The 15,704-nt window shown below is 37.5% G+C and overlaps 1 protein-coding gene across 1 annotated transcript in view; it reads left to right on the top strand.

Annotated features, from left to right (window-relative positions):
* The window catches only part of Klf8 (Kruppel like factor 8), a 173,240-nt gene that overhangs the window by 19,625 nt on the left and 137,911 nt on the right, over positions 1-15,704 (top strand). The gene's annotated exons all lie outside the window — the stretch shown is intronic.

Raw genomic sequence — 15,704 nt, forward strand, 5'->3', positions numbered from 1 at the left:
AGGCAGTAGGGTAAGAATGAATATGGCTTAATATGTCCCGCGAAGATATTTATGGTCCACTCGGGTGGGTGAGGCCCATAAGGAAATAGTTACAGCAGGCAGATCTGAATGCCCCACTTGAAGGGAACAGACAGATGATGAATCCAGGTTTAAGATGATGGGAGACAATGATTAGAAAAATACTTCAGTGACATTTAAAAGCTTGTGTCGAGTTTTGAGGATGAAATTGTTGTCAAGGAAGCATTCCAGAGAAGGACAATTTATTTATTTATTTATTATTTATTTTAATTAATTAATTTTTTTTTTTTGGTGAGGACAAGGACGGTTCTGAAGTCTACCTGCTGACTCTAGTTGCCAAGAGCGCTAGGAACCATGCTTGCTTGTTTTAATACCATATTCTTGGTGCTGAATGCATGGTTGGCCACATGAGAGAAGTGTTAGTGCTTGTGGTCGCAGCGTGACACCTCTGAATTGAGACATTTGGATGAAACACACAGTCTGCATAAGTGAGCAGTTAGAAATTAGGATTGATTCTAGGCAGTATTTTGCATAGAATTCTCTTATGCATGATTCCCTTTCGGACACTTCTTTTACAAGTCCTGTGTGTCTGAGGAAACCCAGGCCCAGAGAGGGCATCCAGGAGCTCTGCGAAGACTGTCTTTGTAAATGCATAGCATCTGTCATCTGCCACTGCTTCCCATCCTTCTGTTTACCAAGGTGCTCACTTGTCATTTGCTCTCTTCCATGCTCAGTCACAGATTTTCTAGAAACTGATCATTTCCCTTGTATACAGGGGAAATGGGATCAGAGCCTGAGCTTAAAGTATCCTGTATCCCACCCTTTAAAGATACCCTCTTTTGCTGGACACTGATGGTGCATGCCTTTATTCCCAGCACTCGGGAGACAGGCAGACAGATCTCTATGGGTTCAAGGCCAGATATGTATACAGAAAGAGTTCCAGCCAATGCTTCACAGAGAAACCCTGTTTCCCACCCCTCCCGCCAAAATAGATAAATACAACAAAAAATACCCTGATGTTATTTAACATATAACTTGTATTGCTATACCATAAAATAGAGCACTGTTTGAAAAAAAAAGAACATTTCAATAACTTCAACCTTAGAAACATACTATTGCCTCTTAGGATTAAGAGACTATTTGATCTCCTTTTTATGCCTTTCTTTACTTAAACCTTCTCAAACTGGGTCAGATCCTTGCCCATACAAATGAACAAGTGTTAAAAAGAATATGAGTATTAATTCTAGGGAGAATGAAAGCTGATGTACAGAGAGGAGTTATAGGTTTAAGAAGTTCTACTGTGGATAGTAATTATAAGCTAATGTACTAGCAGACACTACAACAGATTTGTATGATTATGTAGATTATATGCTATGGGCCAATACCCCGTGAATATAGAAGTGATGTATGATGCTATTAACTAAACTACAAATTCCCTTTGACTTTCCCCATGTTGTCAGCTAATGTCCTGTTTTCTGTCCAATACCAAAATCCACACTGCATTTAGTTTTCGTTTTGTCACTCAATTTGGGATTATCTGATCTTATCTCTTGATCACATTGAGGTTCTGGATTGTCAGGCAGAGTCACACAGAACTGATAGGCCCTTATCTTTGTGTTATTTCAGACAGCACGTGATGTGCACGTGATGTTACTGGAGATGTGACCCTGAATCACTTGGTTAAAGTTGTGTGCCAGGTTTCTACAAGTCACCCATTTTCTCTTTGCCATCAGAATAAATCCAGCCTACTACTCTAAATCTGGTCCACAGGGTAGCTGCAAAATCACCTGGGAGCTTGCTGAAAATATATAATCTCAAGGCAACTGCAAACCTACAAAATGAGGGTCGGAAAGTTGACAAACTCCCTAGTGTTCTTACTGTATATTAAGATTTGAGCCTTATCTAGAGGAATGCTCACACATGTGCACAAGGAAACCTGATAGAGTCTTCCCAGCCTCAGTGTAACGGGGTAAGAAAATATAAACCATCTAAACATCAGGAGAAAATATAGTTCTAATATTTTGATAGCATATGAACTATACCAGACAACGAACCAATCATGTGGACAAATTGGCCCACATAATGCACACAAGAATGCGCATGCGCATATTCGCGCATGCACGCATGCACGCATGCACGCAGGAAAAGTTCCTACTAAATTGGCTGACCCAAAGCACATATACAGTGCTTTATTTTTCAGAAAAGGAGCTGAATGAAGTAAACATAGCTCATAGCAGTGGGTTTGACAAACTTCTAGGCAGTTACATGGATTTTCATTGCTTTAGTTTCTGTATATTTTCAAGTGACATACATGAATGAATGCAAAGTGGCTGAGTATACAGGAGTACCTTTCATTGTAGCGGTAGAGACTTGCATGAATCAACTTTTTTTTTTTTTTGCCTTACAATTAAAATTATAAATGTTCTTGCATCATCCCTTCATAGTCCATGAAAAGTATCTTGAAAGGAGGGGTGATTTTATATATCTGCCACAGTGAGCAAGAGCACCTTATATATATATATTAGTTTCCTTTTTTTTATTTTTTTAAAGATTTATTTATTTATTTTATGTGTGTGAGTACACTGTAGCTTTCCTCAGACACAGCAGAAGAGGGCATCAGATCCCATTACAGATGGTTGTGAGCCACCATGTGGTCGCTGGGAATTGAACTCAGAACCTCTGGAAGAGCACTCAGTGCTCTTAACCACTGAGACATCTCTCCAGCCCGTGTCTTAGCTTCTTAATATTTGCTGAGCTGAATTAGGCCGAAATGGTTCTGTTTACAGTAGAGGCACAGCAACAGTTGGTATCATGCAGCAACACTGCTATTCATTGACCTTTCATCTCACTTCTTTATACCTTTTTAAAAAGTTGCTTGATTGATTGGTTGATTGATTTAGTGTGTGCTTGTCAGAGTACAACTTGTGGAAGTTGGTCTCTTCCTCCCACCATGTATATAGATTCTGGAATTTGAATGCAGGTTGGCAGGGTTGGCAGCAAGTGCCTTTACCCACTGAGCCCTCTCTTCCTTATTTTCAGAGGTTCATCGTCATGTATTCTATAGAGATAGCTCAAGATTATCTGTCATAGATATGAATTCCCAACGTTCCTAGGAAGCAGAACAAAATTGCAGTAAGCATTGCCAAGTCAATTAAAGCACTATCTTTTGGCTTTATTTTGTGTGGATAAAAAGATTGTGGCAGGTTTATGGGGATACATACGTGCGTAAAGCTCTGAAGGAAAGAAAGGAAAGTATAACTACAACATTTTTGTTTTATTTCCTGGCTCGTAAAGAAAGAAGTTCCAAGTCTGGGTAGCTAATGAAGGTGGTATGTAGTGGGTGTTCTCTGAAACACCTTGAGAGTGGCTTAAAGTGATGAAAATTATCCCCCAACCTCCAGGTCTTCTGATGTGATTGGTCTTGGGTAGAGTGTGTGAACTGTGGCTGTGATTTTGCCCTGCAGCTGAAGTTGATAGTCATGGCTGTCCAGTCATGTTTCTATAAAGACCCCAAGTGCATTATTTTGTAATAGCCCATCCATCTGAGACAGTAAAACAATAGTCAATCTGCTCACTTCTGTCAAGGACATGCAATCTCTGTACCAGTGTGAAAAGCACTCTTAAATAACAAAATTGCTGCCACAACTCAAAGGAATTCATTTCTCTAGGAAATATTGACAGCGATTATGTTAATTTTCAATTGATGCTACAACAATTTGCTATAAACCCAGTGATTCAAAACAGCATGGTTTATTTTATCACAGTTCTCAAAGCTAGAAGAAGGCTTCTAGCTTCTAAAAGCTTCATGTTCTTCCGCTGAAAGGCTGCCTTACTCCTCTTCCTTCTCTGACTCCTGCCTTCCAATTTAGAAGTACCCTTTGATTACCTTGGGCCCAGTGGAATAATATTACATACTAGGCTAATCTCAAATTTCCTTAACACATCTCTAAAGTTCCTTTGGCTATGCACACGAACATAATATCTTTACAAAGAAGTTGTAGGACAGGGCCTATAATGAATGTGTTAATGGTAACTCAGTTTACGCTTAGGAGTCAGGTGCTTTTATTAGCCACAGAAGAGACTTGTTCAACATCACATAACAAGTGAGTGCTGAAGTTAGATTTCAAGCCCAGATGCATTTGAGTTTAGTGTCCTAACCACAGTGTGTGATTACTTTCCCTAGTATCCCTGACTTTAAGAGCTTAGCCGTTCATTCAGATGATATGATGGTCATTTGAGTACATTCCAAGTGTCAGATACCTTGATGCATCAGTAAACAAGCCAAGGCTTCTTATGTCAGTGGGTTCCTATTCTTTTTTTTTTTTTTCTTTTTTCTTTTTTTTTTTCAGGGCTTTTTTTTTTTTTTGTGCTTCCTAGGCAAGCGCTCTACCACTGAGCCAAATCCCCAACCCTTTTTTTTTTTTTTTTTTTTTTTTTTTTTTTTTTTTTTTTTGGGTTCCTATTCTTGGGGAGGCTCCATGAATGTAATGACAAAACAAAGTTAGTGAAAAGTGCTGCAAGGCAAACAGAAGCAACTGAGAGTGTACACAATCACAGGAGGGGTGGGTGTGCCATGGAGCTATTTATTACAAAGGGTCAGAGAATGCTGTACATGATTCCCCGAAAGATTAGTCTTGAGTGCCATATTCCTGAAGGCTGAACTCCTGCTGTTTTTCATGTTTAGTGAGTCCCAAAGGGGATAGGAACTTCACAAGAAAGCCAACAGAGTCAACTAATCTGGACTCTTGGGGCTCTCAGAGTCTGAACCATCAACCAACATACATGGGGTGGACCAAGGCCTCCCAGCACATGTGTAGCAGATGTGCAGCTTGGTCTTCATGTGAGTCCTGAAGAACTGAAGTGGGGGGCTACCCCAAAAGCTGTTGCCTGTCTGTGGGCTATGTTCTTCTAGCTGGGCATCTTAAGAATCACAATCTTGAAAGATTAAAATCCTGAATGTTGAAATGCAAAAGAGAAACCCCCAAAGCGACAATTCATGCAAAATAAAAAAGCTACATGATGGCATAAGCTGGATTCTGGGGATTAGCCATGTAATGCAGTAATAAAGAAAAAGATTGTTTGTGTCCGTTGGCATTCACTGTAGCTGACAAATCTCTGGGAACTTGTATTCGGCCTGAAGAAACATGGAAGTAAGTGACTGGCTTGATGATAGTCGAGTGAGGTAGATTAAGATGAAGCACATCACTGCTGCTATTGAGTCACTAATACTGGGTTTTTAAATGTGTGTTCTGTGTAGAAGTACTTGTGTGATGGGTTTTTGTAAATTCATAACCGTGCAGTCATGACACCAAAGATGGGACAAATAGAGAATTCATAGAAGAATCTTAAATCATACAATGAATATTCAGCAATAAACAAGATGAATCTTAAAACATTATATTAAAGAAGCAATGGGTAAATTACATACTACTTGCCTATGTATATAGGATGTCCAGAAATATTAAAATTTGAGAGATAAAACATATTTAATTAGAGCTGTGGGTGGAACAGGGATTCAATTGCGGATTCAGTGAATTGGCAATGAATACAGAAAAAAAAACTGAGCAATAAGTTACTTTTTCTTTTCTTGAACTTGGGGTTGTACTGAAGGATTATCTCTTCCTCAGCCTGTATCAGTTTTCACATGGGAATTTGTACTTGCTCTGGAACTCTGCTTAGCTTTTCTCTGGATTCAGTTTGCTGTCTCAATTCTTCCATAATTTTCCAAGCACCATGTTTTCCTAGCCCCCCTCTCTCCTCCTTAATTAATGCAAACATATTTTACTCATTTATTTACCACCTGTTAAATATTTATTACAATTCTTGGTTAGCTATTGCAAATACTGCTCTGAAACTGAGTGCATAAGCTTTTACATGCGATTCTGTCTTCGATTCTTGTATATACATTGAAAACTGACATGACTAGATGATGCCATAGTACTATTTTTATTATTTACGTTTGAATGTTTTCATACAATGTTTTGATTTGATTTTTCTACTTCTCCAACTCCTCCCAGATCCTCCCCTTTCCTACTTACCCACTTTGTGTTCTTTTTCCCTATTTAAAAAAAAAAAATCAAAGCAAAAAACCAAAAAACAAAAAATGCACATGTAAAACACATGGAGCCTGTTCTGTTGGCCTTCTGCTCCTGAGTAGAGCTCTGTCGTGGGGTGTGGATGCTGATACCCAGTGTCACTCAGTTGGAAAATACTGACGTTTTTCCTTTCCCAACAGCTATCAATTGCAAATGGCTTCTTAGGGGTGAGACTTTGTGCCATCCTTTTCTCTGTGATTTTTGTCTGAGTTGAACTAGTACATGCTGTCACAGTCTCTGTGAATTCATCTGTGCATCAGCCCTGTTGTGTGTGGAAAATGTTGATTCCTGGGAGTCTTCTATCACCTCTGGCTCTTAACATTTTTCTGCTTCTTTTTCTCATAGATCCCTAATCCTTGAATGGGGAGGGTTGTTTGGGCCAGATGGACTCAGTAAAGTGTTCTATTAGACCTCCAAAGAAGAACTAATAATTTTAGGCCCATATGCCTCATTCTGCAAAATAGAAGCTGGAAGGACATCTTTTCACTCTTTTTATGAAGTCATTATTACCCCGATACCAAAATTGCACAAAGATTCATGAGCAACCAAAAAAAAAATGAAGATTAAAATTCCTTATGAACGTAGTAGATGCAAAAATTCTCAATAAAGTAGTTCCACACCAAATTTAAGAACACATCTAAAAGATTATCCACTATGATCAAGTTGGCTTCACCCCAGAAATGTACGGATGGTTTAGTGTATATAAAACAATATACTTAATCTACCACATAAACAGAAGTCACTGGATACCGTAGACGTGTAATTACAGGTAGTTGTGGGCTTCCTAACATCTGTGTGCTGGGACGCAGATTCAGTCCTTCTGCAACAGTTGTAAGTGCTCTTAACCACTGAGCCATCTCTTCAGTACCTCAACATTTAATTTTTACTGATAGGTTATGGTTGTGTTCATTACTTGTCTTCTAGCTGAGATAAATGGCTCACCACAGGAGCACCTTAAAGAAGGATTTATTTGGGTTCACAGTTCTACAATACAGTTCCTATCATGATGGGCAAGCCTTAATGGTAGGAAGGTGAGGCAACACAGATGAGTGCTATGCTGTTTACTTTCTGTTTAGTTCAGTGCAGAACCCCAGACAATGGAATGGTCTTACCTATATTCAGTATGAGTCTTCATACCTCAACTAATTGAATCTAGAAAACCTCTCACAGGCACAAAAATTTGTTTCTGTGTTGACTCAAAAATCAAATCTAGTTGGGGGAAGTTAAGGGGTGAATATGATCCAAAGTGTCATATAAAAGAATTAATTAAGATAAGTGTTAAATTAGTGTTTTTTGTTCACTTGGTCTTGAGAACTTTGAGTACTTTGGAACTCTTTATCAGACATAAGGGCTCTTCATTCAATTATTTCCTTTCCTATGGGTAACTGTTCTAGCTTGATGTACTCTCAGTTTTTCTGTTTTTGCTTTTCCTTGTGTTTTTTAAGTCTTATCTAAAAAATCCTTAGAACCAAGTTACGGAATTTTCCTTGTAAAAACTTACAAGTAGCTTCTAGTAGCTCTACAGTTTCCGTCTTTAGATATAAATTATTCATTTCACTTTTTTCATATGACATGTAAAGCAGACCAGGTTTATTCTTCTGTATTAAGATATGTGGTTTTCTCAACATGATTTGTTCATGAAATTATCATTTATTTATACTGTATTCATTGTGACTGTCAAAAATAAAATTGCCCTTAAACTTTTGAGTTTATTATGGTTTTAAAAATATTTTTATTAATCAATGTATTTACATTTAGAGCAGCAGCATATTTTTTGTTCAATAACTTTTTATTGAATACTTTATGTATTTATACTTCAAATGTTATTCCCTTTCCTGGTTGCCCTCTCTCCCATCCTTTTTCCCCCTGCTTCTAAGTGTTCCTGCATGGTTCATAAATGTAGGTGTGTGCGCTTGCGCGCGCACACACACACACACACACACACACACACACACACACACACACTGATCAAAATAAAACACGAACATTCTAAAATTTAAAATGCATATTATATTTTTTCATGATATTATATTTTTTCACTTGTTCCCTTATAAGAAGCTAAGTGGCAGAAATTGAGGTGGGTGCTTGGAAGAGTCAGCCATTGTTGCAGCATCAAAGAAGATGCTTTATGCTTGTGAATAACAGTATGTTGTGGGAAGAAAATCTTCAGGCTGTTCTAATCTCTGGCATCAGAAAGGAAGGTTGGGTTAGGGGTATTTTTATGAAGCATTGGTTTTGTTGGTGTTATTGTTTTGGTCCTGTTAGTCCAAGTTCAATATTTTCCATATCCTGTTTAAGTATGTTTCCCCTTTATACATGCATGGAGATATTCTTCAACTAATTGAAATAGTCTTATGGACTAGAGAGAACACACATACTCTGACTAAAAGTTGCTCTGAATTTGTCTAGAAATATTTTGTAAAAGCAAAATATCACCTATTTATATAATAAAAAGGATTTATGCATTGAATAGGGTATAGGATAGATAAGAGTCCTATCATCTGTATAATTTATGATTAAGTGCAATAAGAAAAAATTTGGTTTCAGGTTTCACTGGCTGAAAACCATTTGTGTATTGTTCATTTTTCTAATGGATATTCAAGACATTGTTAGTTTATAAGCAATGCCATACATTAACATAAAACCTGGATAAACATTTTTCAAAAGGTATTCTGAATAATACCCCCCCCACACACATTCCCCCACTACACATCCGTATATGTGTGTCAGGTGCTGAAATGAGTGCTGAGAGACTTCAGTGATCAAATCACACTTGGTCTTTGCATTAATGGATCTTATAGTCTAGTGGAGGAGGTAAGACAGCTAATAAGGAAGATAAATATACAACCTCAGAACAGTCACCTTAGTGTAAACTGTGAAATGTGTTACAAAGGAAAATAACAAGGTGTAGTGAAGTGGGCTGACTAAAGGGAAGTCATGTCAAAAAGTGCTGAGGGCTTTGATGAAGTAGCATTTGAGTGAGAATTGAATGATAAAAGCAAACCTGCAAGGTGAGACTTGAGAGGAAGATGCTGTTACAGGAAGATTCAGAGCAAGACACTGAGGAAAGAATGAGTTACATATTGGAGGATTTCAGTAGAGACACACTGTGGTAGGAAAGGGACCAAGACGATGAGAAAGACAGGAATATTGGGCTATAGAATTTGTAATGAAATCTTTACTTTTTAATATAGATATTTCAGATTATAAGTATTTCTTTTGTTTTATTCTCATCTCACTGTTTCAAAGTTTTTCTTCACACATAATTTGGAATATGCCTATGACCTTTTATTATTATGGTAAGACGAATGTAATCTGTGTTTGAATGTGTCTGAAAAGGAGACTTTAATATACATTTAAATATAGTTTAAATAAAATTGTATACTTGCACACTCACATATAAACTTCATAAATTATTCTTTCGAGCTTTTTTTTTTTTTAGCTTTTAGTTGACACAGGAAAAATTCAGGAATAGAATATACTGCAGAAATTACAGAATTTTTAGTACTTCATAACTAAAACTGTACCTTTTTGGCAGCATGTTCCTGTTTTTCTAAAGCCCGCAGCTCTTTGCATCTCCACTATCCACACAAAAATATAGCTCTCACCTCACTTAGAATAAGATATAGTTTTTCCAGGTCGTCCACTGAGCAGCACACTGACAGTTTACTGAAGTTTTTGTAATGGCAACAAAGAAATTCACAAATGAAGATTTTTTTTTATTAAAGATAAGATGGGAACATCCAGTAGGTAGGTTACATCAAAGTGAGCGTCTGCTCTAGGCCCAGATTCTATCTGATCCCCTTAGTAACCTTGGGGTTGATGAAAGCTAAGTGTCTGTTTTTACATTTCAAAAAGGATTTGACTGATAGTCACAAGGCAATTGGGTCAAACACGGAAGTAGGCAATAAATGGCTATTAAGGGCTAAAGATAGCGCAAGATAATTTGGCTCCAGACCTGAAGCATTAACCTCTCCAGAGTCTCAGAAGTTCTCCTAATCAACTTAGTCTTTTATGTTTTCACATAGGACTGACTTCCCCCCCATGGGAAATTCAGTTCATACTACTTTTGTGTGTTTAACTTTATAGATTCTACATGTGAGATCATGTAATATTTGTACCCGATCCTTTTCACTCAGTACAATGTCTGCTAGGGTCATTTCTTTTCTTTTTTTTTTTTTAAAGTAGATACTATTCCATGTTGTTTGTATCTGTGATTGTGCACTTGCCATATCTTTATATGTTCCTTGATACTTAGCTTGATTCTGTATGAATCAAATGAATAATATTATAACAGGCAGAGGGGGTAGATAATTCCTTTAGGAACTAGCTCAATTTCTGAGGATGTCTAAGCAGGAATGGGATGGATGACTGATATGGTCGTTCCATTTTTAATTTTTTGAGGCAGCTTCAAACTGTTTCTTATAAAGACTATACCAGCCTGAAATGTATGCCAGTAGTGAATACTGGTTACTCCCTTACCCCAGTTATTACAAAAATAAGCCTTCCATCTTTTAGCTACTAGCCGTTCTAAACAGAGTGAGGTTCTGTGTATGTTGGTGCGTGCTTAGAGAGAGGCAGCAACTTCAAAGCTATCAAATTGATCCTCATAGAAAGGCCAGCCAGGTCTACGAGGAAGACCTTAATCCCAAAAGACCTAAATGAATTAAAATAAATAGCATGAGGTTATGTCTCAATTTTAGTTTTGAGTTGTATTTGCCTGGTGATGAGTGGTGTTGAATATATTTTTCTTGTACCTGTAAGCCTTTTCTATGTCTTCTTTTGAAAACTGTTTTTTCAAGTCATTTGTCCATTTTAAATTTGGTTTATATTGTCTTCTTGTCTCTTTTGCATTTCTTATGCTTTGAGTAGCTCTCCTTAGCACAATTTCACTTATAATTTCTTCCATTTTGTAGGTATTTATTTACAGCAGTGATTGTTTCCTTGTTTTTGCCGAAGCATTTTTGTCGCATTGAATCTTTTCTGTTTGCTTGTGTTCCATGTGCTTTTATGGCCATAGCCAAAGCACAGTTGCCCTTAGTGATGCCCAAAAGAGTTCTTTTCTTTGTGTTCTTTCCAGTGCTTTACATTGCACATTATATGCTGAAGTCTTTACTAGACAGTGACTAGATATTACATTTGAAGGTATAGTTTTATTCTTGTTCATGTGGATATCTAGTTTTTCCAGTGCAATTTATTAAAGAAGATGTTCTTTTCCTATTGTGTACTTGACAACTCTAATGATGATCAATTGACCATAAAAGTGTAGATTAATTTCTTGGCTCTTTTTTCATTCATTTATTTCATTGGTCTATGTGTTTATGTATCAGTGTCATTCTTCTTATTGCTTTGAAATAGAATTTAACTTCACTAGTGTAATGCACTCAGCTCTGTGTTTTTATTCAGGATTTTTTTGCTTTAGGACTAAGGCAATGGCTGTGGGAATGGAGAAAGAAGTGTGAGCACGAGAGCCCATTTGACATTTATGTAACAGCTTCTGATAATTAATTAGACATGAGAAATGATTGAAAGAGAAGAGCTAAAATGACTTACTCAGTTTTGACCATGTATAGGTTGCCACTCACTGAAGTGGGAACACAAGGTAAAGGTGCAAGGTACATAATATTTCCATGGAAATGTCACCAGTCCAGGAAAAGTAGATACTTCTAAGAAAGGATAATTCAGTGCCTGGGGGAAATCCATAGCAGAAAGGACTCTAGTGTGCAAATTATTGTATCATCAAAGTACATAGCTGCAGGTTAAGAAGGAAACAAGGGATATTTTAGAATGCTTGATTTGCCTGGAAAACAGAGATGTGTAGAGGGACTACACTTCTGAGTAAGTGTACAAAGGAGGTTCATGTGGGAGTTCATATGAGTGAGTTAATAGACTCTGAATCATTTCCAGGCACAAGGAGAGACTAGATGAACTGAGTGCCTATTCCTAGTTAGGTACCGTATGTGTTAGCTAATTAATTCTTGGGACAGATATTAACTTCTCAGCGTTTTAGGTAATTTATCCCTCCAGCAAGGATGATATAATCACATATAGGGAATATAGAAAGGGGACATTTGAAACAGGATGGGGGCAATGATAAGCTCAAATTGAGTTGAATTTGGGGGATCATGTTGACATATGCAACGAGATCAATTGTCATTGTCACTGTTCCTTACTTGTCAGTAAAATATTTTGACTATGGCTCCTATCACTCACTGTTGAGTCAATTACAGTGAATAATTGGTTGCTATTGTGATAAAGGACAAATGATCCTGCATTTTAGTTTAGATTTAATGACAACTGGACTGAGAGTCTTGGTTGACTCAATTATCCACAACTTGTCTTGGTCCTCATTTTTTGGCTCCTCCAAGAAAATGGTGTTTTTGCTCTCTCTGTCAGCTATCAGATAGCTATAGTGATGGGTAGTCATGTTTGGGTCTTCAGCTTTGCTCCATGATCAGCATGTCTGCTTTTGTGCTAGTACACTCCTGTTTTTGTCACTGTAGCGCTTCAATTTATTTTAAGATCCGGAAGAGTAATCCTATTGTCATTGTGATTCTTATCATTCTTTTTCTTGGGATCTCCTTGGGTATTCGGGGCCTTTTCTGGTTCCATATGAATTTTACATTTTTTCCCCTCTTTCTGTAAAAGATCATTGTGGCTACTTTGATTGTCATTGCATTGAATTTGTACATTGCTTTTGGCAGAATGGTCTTTTTCACAATACTAATTCTACCAATTTATGACCATGGTGTGTGTGTGTGTGTGTGTGTGTGTGTGTGTGTGTGTGTGTGTGTGTGTGTGAGTGTTTGTAGGTCTTCCATTTTTTAATCTCTTCCTCCAGAAATTGGAAGTTTTCATCATAAAGGTCTTGGTTAGGTTTATCCCTAGATATTTTATTTTCTTTGATGCTGTTGTGAATGTGTGGATGATTTCTTTCTCATGGTCCTTCTTGCTGGATAAAACGTCTACTGATTTGTGAAAATTGAATTTTGATCCAGCACTTTGCTGAAATTGTTGATTGTTCCTAGAAATTCTCTGGTGGAACTTTTAGGATCTCTTATGTACGGTATCCTATCATCTGCAAATAGGATCTGCTTACCTTTGCCCTTGCCTATTTTTTTTTCTTTTTTTTTGGAGCTGGGGACCGAACCCAGGGCCTTGTGCTTGCTAGGCAAGTGCTCTACCACTGAGCCAAATCCCCAACCCCTTTGCCTATTTTTTATGCCTTTAATTTCCTTTTCTTGCCTTATTGCTCCACTCAGCGCTTTGAGTATTATACTGAAAAATGAGTGGACAGTCTTCTCTCATCCCTGATTTCAATGGGATTGCTGTAAAATTTTCTCCATTTAGGATGATATTGGCTGTAGATTTGTCATGTCTAGCCTTTATCGAGGTATGTTCCCTCCCGTCCTATTTCTTTCTAGGAGTTTTACTATGAAAGCATGTTGAATTTTGTTGAAGGATTTTTCTACATCTATTGAGAGATGATCATGTGATTTTTGTGTGTAAGTCTATATGATTTATTACATTTATTGGCTTACGTGTTTTGAACAATCCCTGTGTGTCTGGAAAAAGCCAATTTGATTGTGGTGGATAACCTTCATATTAAGGCATATATTCAATTTGCTAGTATATTATTGAGGATTTTTACATCTATGTTCATTAGGCCTATTGGCCTATAGGAGATTTTTTTCATCTTTGTTTTTGTTTTGTTTTGGTTTTGCTCATGTCTCTACTTCATAGAATGAGTTTGGGGGGGTGCTCCTTTTGTTACTCTTGTTTTGGGATGTTTTAGGAAGTATTGGTTGTAGGTCTGTTTTGCAAGTGGTTCTTTTATGATTGCTTCTTTGCATCTGCTCCTGACTTGTAAGATTTCTGTTAATAATGCTGTTATTGATCTAATGTTGTTTTTCTTAAATATAACTTAGGGTTTTTCTATTGTACTTTCTGGAAATTTCTCTTTGTCTTGTAATTTTGACTTGGTAAATCTAATATGTCAGGAGTGAAGGTGTTTCCTGTTAGACCATGCTTATTTGATATCCTGGGGGCCTCCTGTTCTTTTTTTTTTTTGGGTTCTTTTTTTTGGAGCTGGGGACCGAACCCAGGGCCTTGCGTTTGCTAGGCAAGCACTCTACCACTGAGCTAAATCCCTAACCCCAGGCCTCCTGTTCTTATATGTTCACATCTTCCTCAAGGTTAGCGAAGTTGTCTGCTGTTATTTCTTTGTGCAATTTTCCTCCATCTTTTACTCCTCTCCTCAGAATGTGGACATTTGTTGCTTTCATAGCATCCTACATCTTTTTTTTTTCTTTTCTTTTTTTTTTTTTCTTCCGGAGCTGGGGACGGAACCCAGGGCCTTGCGGTTGCTAGGCAAGCGCTTTACCCCTGAGCTAAATCCCCAACCCAGCATCCTACATCTTAAGGCTGTCTTATTTCTTCCTTTTGTTTTTTTTTAAACATATTGAATTTGTTCTTTGACAAAGTACATTATGGTGACTGCCACCACCCATACTGCCCCCCCACCCCCAGCCTTCCTACTAGTCTTTTTCCCACATTATTTTTGTTTGTCTGATTGGTATTTCAACATATCGAGCAGCTTTAGATTCAGATATTACTTCCTCTACCTGATAGAGTCTATTGTTTGTGCTTTAAACTCGATCTCAGGCTGCCTTCCAACTGTTGATCCTTTTATATCATCCTCCTAAATTCTGGGATTACAAACAGAAGCCACGACCACTGGGTTGCTTTAAGTTGGTATTAACTCCTATCTATTGCAAAAAAAAAAAAAAAAAAAAACCAAACCAAAACAAACAAAACAAAACAAAAAAAAAAAAACAACCCAGCTTCTCTGGTGAGAGCTGAGTAATGTACTGATCTATGGGTCTCCATTAAGAGTTATTTATTTGCTTTGGCGCCTTTAAATTCCTTACCAGGTATCATCTCTCATTGGGTTCTGTTTATATTTCTTGTGCTTCTGTGTTGAAATTTGCATATCTGGTGAATCAATTATTCCTGCCTCTTTTGTGGAGTAGGCTTTGTAGTAAATTGCTTTTTTCTAAAGATATATTTTGAGGTGTCAGTTTGGTATGTGTGGTACTAGACATATTTCGACTCAGAACAAAAAGGTCTGTTTGGGCGTGCACATTATGTAAAATAACTTTTATTCTCCTGAAGTAATTGTCCTTTCTGAGGTTTACTGCTTCAATCTGTTAACCTAGGCCTAGTCCTGGAAGCTTCTAGCCTCTGTACAATTTTATCTATGCCTAGAATGTTTTTAATCTCTTAGACTTAACTGCTAAATTACCTCACCCTTTCTAGTTGTTTCTGAACCCTGCCTGGCTGTTTCAACTCAGCTGTTCTGGTTCAAACTCCTCTCCAAGCTGACTGATTCAGTATGGCTGTGCTCTCTCAGACTCTCCTGAATTGTTCTGCTTCGCCTCATACTAATTTTGGCCACAAGTTCTCATCTTCCAGCTCATTCTGGCTCCTTCTGTCTTCATCTGTGTCTAACTTGTTCTCTCTGCAACCTGTCTGTAAAACTCCCAGTAAAACTGCTTCTTTTTTCTGCGCTGCCCCTTAAGTAGCTTTCCT

The sequence above is a fragment of the Rattus rattus genome, chromosome X (assembly GCF_011064425.1).
Source record: "Rattus rattus isolate New Zealand chromosome X, Rrattus_CSIRO_v1, whole genome shotgun sequence".
Lineage (NCBI taxonomy): Eukaryota > Metazoa > Chordata > Mammalia > Rodentia > Muridae > Rattus > Rattus rattus.